Source organism: Sus scrofa, chromosome 7, assembly GCF_000003025.6.
Source record: "Sus scrofa isolate TJ Tabasco breed Duroc chromosome 7, Sscrofa11.1, whole genome shotgun sequence".
In the NCBI taxonomy this organism is placed as follows: Eukaryota; Metazoa; Chordata; class Mammalia; order Artiodactyla; family Suidae; genus Sus; species Sus scrofa.
Window position 1 is genome coordinate 13,471,566 of NC_010449.5, and position 6,045 is coordinate 13,477,610.

General features: G+C 41.8%; 1 pseudogene; it reads right to left on the reverse strand.

The window, feature by feature from the left end:
- Positions 2,100-3,118, reverse strand: LOC110261790 (annotated as a pseudogene).

The window sequence follows — 6,045 nt, forward strand, 5'->3', positions numbered from 1 at the left end:
GATAATTATTACCAAGACTCTCATCGGGTAGAAAAATGGGTTAAACCAGTGGGTTTTTGTTTTTTTTTAAATGAATTATAGGAGTTCCCATCGTGGCTCAGTGGTAAGCAAACCTGACTAGCACCCATGGGGATGCAGGTTCAGTCCCGAGTCTCACTCAGTGGGTTGAGGATCTGGTGTTGCCATGAATTGTGGTGTAGGTTGCAGACATGGCTTGGATCCCACGTTGCTGTGGCTGTGGTGTAGGCCGGTGGCTACAGCTTCCATTGGACCCCTGGCCTGGGAACCTCCAAATGCCACAGGTGCGGCCCTAGGAAAGACAAAATAAAATAAAATAAAAAATGAATTATATTATAATGATTACAATGAACTTAAATCTCAGCTGGAAAGTGGGGTTGGGATTCTAGAAAAGTATTGGGTTTTTTGGTCTGTTTGTATTTTAGGAGAAGAGAGGCCACAGCACTGGGACGATATTTAAAGATGTACATCATTATACTCTCATTAATTCACTGTGTTCTCTGTCATTTGGGAATAAAATAATACTTAAGACTAAATGAATTAACTAGTGTAATCAAATTTTAACTATATGTGTCATTTAATTCCAACATGCCAAATAAGATTTTTCTTCTTTCTGACTGGCTATGTCAGTGTACATTAAGGTTGAAGGCACATTTTAAATTCATCAATTCTAAATGGAAATTCAGTTTTACTGAATGAAATCATAACCAAATCCATGACGACTAGTCCTATCCTAATATTTAGGACAGTTCATGAATCAACAAAGATTAAACACATTTTGGCGGATAGGCCAGATGTAAACTAGGATAACCACAACTGAGATCAAGGTGAAAGGAAGATATAAACATAATCAAAACATCAAAAAAAAACACTGATCAGGAAGTTCCCGTCATGGCTCAGTGGTTAACAAATCTGACTAGGAACCATAAGGTTGCAGGTTCGATCCCTGGCCTTGCTCGGTGGGTTAAGGATCCGGCGTTGCCGTGAGCTGTGGTATAGGTTGCAGACATGACTTGGATCCCGCATTGGTGTGGCTCTGGCGTAGGCTGCTGGCTACAGCTCCGATTCGACCCTAGCCTGGGAACCTCCACATGCCTCAGGAGCAGCCCTAGAAAAGGCAAAACACACACACACACACACACAACCAACACTGAGAACTTCCTATGTGTTGATTTCTAACCTGATCATTTAGTATATATGTCAGTGTGCAAAACATTAAATCAACCTTTGTCCAAATAGTACCTTATACTTCATCATTTTATTGAATTCTCTTAAAGTTTACTGCATTATGCTCTGTTAACTACGAGCACATAACACAAATACTTCATGCTCAAAGTCTACATTCTAAACGCTGAACACCTGCTACTGCATTCTTCTCATACAATACATCTATTGGCTTAGCTTAGTTTTTTAAATATAATTTGTCAGGTACATTAGAAAATTGGACCTATCATTAAGGTGGCCATCTATATAAAATTATAGCATTTGCAAAATTGAGTATGCTCATCCTGAGATCAAGCTTTTTATATTTTTTAAAAGCATTTGTAGAGAATGTATCAGATCCTAACTGACCAAGACTCCTTTTCAAGAGCATTCTACCAGTTAATAAGTAAAACAGCCTTATTGTAGTTATTACCCTACCACCACCAGAAAGACACAACCTACCTAGTTTATTGTGGTGTCTCTTGGTTCATTGCAATTCAGGGGCTAGCAGCACCAGTATGGTGAGCTTGTTAGAATGAAAGATCATCCCAGGCCTACTTAATCAGAATCTGTATTTTAACATTTTAACAAAGTCTCCAGGTGACTTGTATGCGCATGACATCTGAGAAGCACTCTTTTAAAAAATTATGCAGGAGTTCCCGTCGTAGCACAGCAGAAATGAATCTGATGAGGAACCATGAGGTTGTGGGTTTGATCCCTGGCCTTGCTCAGGGAATTAAGGATCTGGCATTGCCGTGAGCTGTGGTGGAGGTTGCAGACATGGATCAGATCCTACATTGCTGTGGCTGTAGTGTAGGCTGGCAGCTGTAGCTCTGATTTGACCTCTAGCCTGGGAACCTCCATATGCCTCAGATGTGACCCTAAAAAGCAAAGAAAAAAAAATTATCAGTGCTGCAGAGTCCATAAAGCACGTCTGAAATGTTAATAGCCTGAAAGGAAACATTAGTTATAAAATATAAAGCTTAGATATTTAAAGAGCGCTTTGCTAATTTCAAAGTATTCTTTTTTTTTTTTTAACAATGGAACAAATCCACTTTTACTTATTTACTTTTCAATAAGTTTAAATCCTTGAAGGGTACAGCATCACATGATTTCTGTTGACCTGAGCAGGAAGGTTGCTTCGGAATTTGGCACGAACCATGCCACTGTTGCCATGAGCATGAGTTACCCTTCCCCAGGTTACTCTGGTTTTGTTAGGTTTTCCAACAGGAGTCACTGTGTTATTCTTTGCTTTGTACACATAAGCACATCTCTTGCCTACGTAAAATTCAGTTTGATCTCAGGCATAAACACCTTCAATTTTAAGAAGAGCTGTGTGCTCCCTCTGGTTCCAGAGACCCCACTGATAACCAGCAAAAAATGGCCTTGGAACACAATCTTCCCACCATATTTGTTGTTTTAGAATCCTGTGCCCAGCAGGCCTCCACGGGCTCCAAGGTGGCTGCAAGAGAGCCCAACTATCCTTCTTAATTTGTACAAAATTTCTTTTAGAATTAATTCATGAGAAGTAAAAGACATGGATGTAGAGTGAACCATCTCATAATCCAGGAAGCGATGAGCAGAGAGAAATTCTGAAAAGAAATTTCAGACTTCCTCCTTAGAATTGCTGTAGCTTTTCTCTTTACAAAACACTCAGAAAACCATGTTTAAGGTAAGAACTCTAAGAGAGAATATTCTTGGTACTGGGTTAGCCTCTAATATCTAAAGTGCTGGATAAGGAGTCAGGCAACCTGGAGTAAAAGCTATAGACTGCACTTCCCTAAACTGCAAGGACAGGAATGATAATTGTTTTCTACTTGACAAATCACAAAAGCAATTAAATAGATTACCTCCTATTAGTCTGATCTCTTTCTTTTTTCTTTTTAGGGCCTCACCAGTGGTATATGGAAAGTCCCAGGCTAGGAGTTGAATCGGAGCCACAGCTATGGGCCCACACCACAGCCACAGCAACTCAGGATCTAGGATCCAAGCCATGTCTGCAACCCACACCACAGCTCTCGGCAACACTGGATCCTTAACCCACTGAGCAAGATCAGGGATCGAACCCGCATCCTCCTGAATATGCTAATCAGATTCTTAACCGGCTGAGCCACCACGAGAACTCTATAGCCTGATCTCGTAATAGGTGCCAAGAAGTCAAGGTAATATTCAGATTTTCTCTTTCATTATATTCAGAATTTCCTCCAAATACTATTTCTGCAAAAAAAAAATTTAAAAATAGATCTTTAAAGATTCCTTCCCTGAAGTTGTTCATTAAAGGTACTCTTTTCATAACATACCTACAGCTCCTAAGTCTTACAACAGGGAAGGCCTAAAAAGTTGTGCAACACAAGAAATGAGAAATCTTTTTTTTTTTTTTTTTTTGTCTTTTTGCCTTCTCTAGGGCCACTCCCGCGGCATATGGAGATTCCCAGGCTAGGGGTCGAATCAGAGCTGTAGCCACCAGCCTACCACCAGAGCCACAGCAATGCAGGATCCGAGCCATGTCTGCAAGCTACACCACAGCTCACGGCAACGCCAGATCCCTAACCCACTGCGCAAGGCCAGGGATCGAACCTGCAACCTCATGGTTCCTGGTCGGATTCGCCAACCACTGAGCCATGACGGGAACTCGGAGAAATCTTTTTAAAAGACTCACACACATCTCCCGTCCTACAGGCCAAAGAAAAACACATCTGTTCAAACGAACACTTACACCTCAAGACATCAAGGTAGTGAGTTAACCAAAGTCTCTGTAAAGAGCAGACTTAGAAATTCCTATTCAATAATCTCCAACCAACAATTTAAGCAAGAGTTGAGGAAACCAGCAGTTTACAGAGCATGTAGATTTGTTTCCCTCTTATTTATCATTGGGTGCATTTCACCTTTACCACGAAATGAACAGAAATGAAATTAAACATTTAAAAACTGTCATTAGGTTCTTTTTGCAAAGGAAGCTAGGCTATTACTGGAAATGAAATTGTGAATTTAGCGCCCTCTTACTGTCTGTTATCACAGATAGCAGCACTGTTTTAACAGAGCAACTAACCAAACCTAGTGGTTAGGTAACAACAGGATTTTAAGCCAGCACCTGTAACCCGTGGCCTGTGTCTTCAAGCTATCTCACCTTGTTTGGGTCCATTATAAGGCCAACAGGATATCATGAGCCACCAAAAACATTGTTCTTCAAAAACAAATAAGCAAAAAGAATTCTTCTAATATTCTCCAAGGCACATCTGAGTGAAGTTCTATTGTTGTACACGCAATATTAAATAGGCAGCATTGCCAGGCAAACAAAATCAGCTCTGCAGACATAAAGAAAGCCTGTGAGAGAGACCACCTCCGGTTAGAGAAAGCCACCTCTGCCCGTGAAGGCTTAGATCTAGAATTAAAACATCAAAGCACACCAGAGGTCTCTGCAGAGGCCCCAACGAAGCAACGCACAGCCTCTACCAGCCACAGTTAAATCCCAGCCACAACTGAGATGCTTTAAATTAGTAATAGTTAAACCAGCTCCATTTCACTTGCGTGGTCATAAAATCCTGCCCTGTCTGTGAGTCAGCAGTAACTCCTCAGTACTTTCTAGGAGAAGCACCTGCTTTTAGGCCTATCTCTTGCAGCTGAAGTGCTAAGATCAATGAATGATTTTAATTTCCTGCTAATGCTGGAGTATAATGCCTTGTCTCTCCTAGACCAGACAGTGGCCAACTGCCGGGTGATGGGACATAAAGCTACAAAAGGCCACTAGGAGTGGACAACTGGGAAGGAAAAGCCATTTTTCTGTTTTCACTGTCAGCCTTTGTGACCCTGTCTCTCCCTTAACCCTGCATCATCTGGGCCCATGCTTCTCGGCTAGGCTTCCTTTGATAACAGTCTCTTCCTTTGCTCAAGGTTTGGTTTGAGTTTACAAACCAAAGGGGGCTGACTCTTGCCATTCATTCGCTCCATCACTCACTTTAGAACAGGATCTTTTGAAAAGCCTAAAAGACTGAGATGGAGGGGAACAAATGCCATAGTTCCTAGACGCTTTCTATCCTAAGTTCCAGCTAAGGAAAAGACAAGTATAGCAGCCGGTTCTACCTCAGGTCTAAACAAGTCAAATCAGATCCCTTGTTTCGATTTTTTTCAGCAACATTCACTGACAGCTTCCTACCCATGCCAGCAATATAGAAAAAGAAAGGGAAGATGTTTAAGGAGTGATGTAAGAGAGAAGGGAGGGGCGAGGTGAGAAAGGGGAGAGCACGTTTCAATAGTTGCGACGAGCAAGTTCTGAAAACACGGGTCAAAAATTCTGCCAGGTCTGCAGCAGTCTGAACTCACCTTTGGTGTATTGAGCCTCCATAAGTCAGTCTTCTGAGTCCAGAGTGGCTCCTCGTTGAGCCAAATTCAAAAGCTCTAAAACAAACAAAGGAAGGATGAGGGGTACCTTGCAGGAGTGGTGCTACAGACGCACAGAGTATCGCTTCCTGCCGTCGTAAATAATGAAGGACTAATAAATAATACACTAGAAAGAAAAGACCCTCCTTATTGCCACACCATGGTTTCCTAACATTTTATATTCAGAGTAGCAGGTGCTAAATGGACGAAGGCATATTCACAGAGGTTTTGCCTTTCTTTAGGGGATGGCATGATTTCTGTGTATTTCAGAGATACTTTAAAATCTGTTCAAATCATCTTTTATTATTAAAACACCTTTAATCTCCCCCTTCCTCTCTTCCCCGCCCCCCGCCCCCTGCCTTTAGGGCCAAACATGCAGCATATCGAAGTTCCCAGGCTAGGGGTGGAATCAGAGCTGCAGCTGCCAGCCGTACACCACAGCCACTG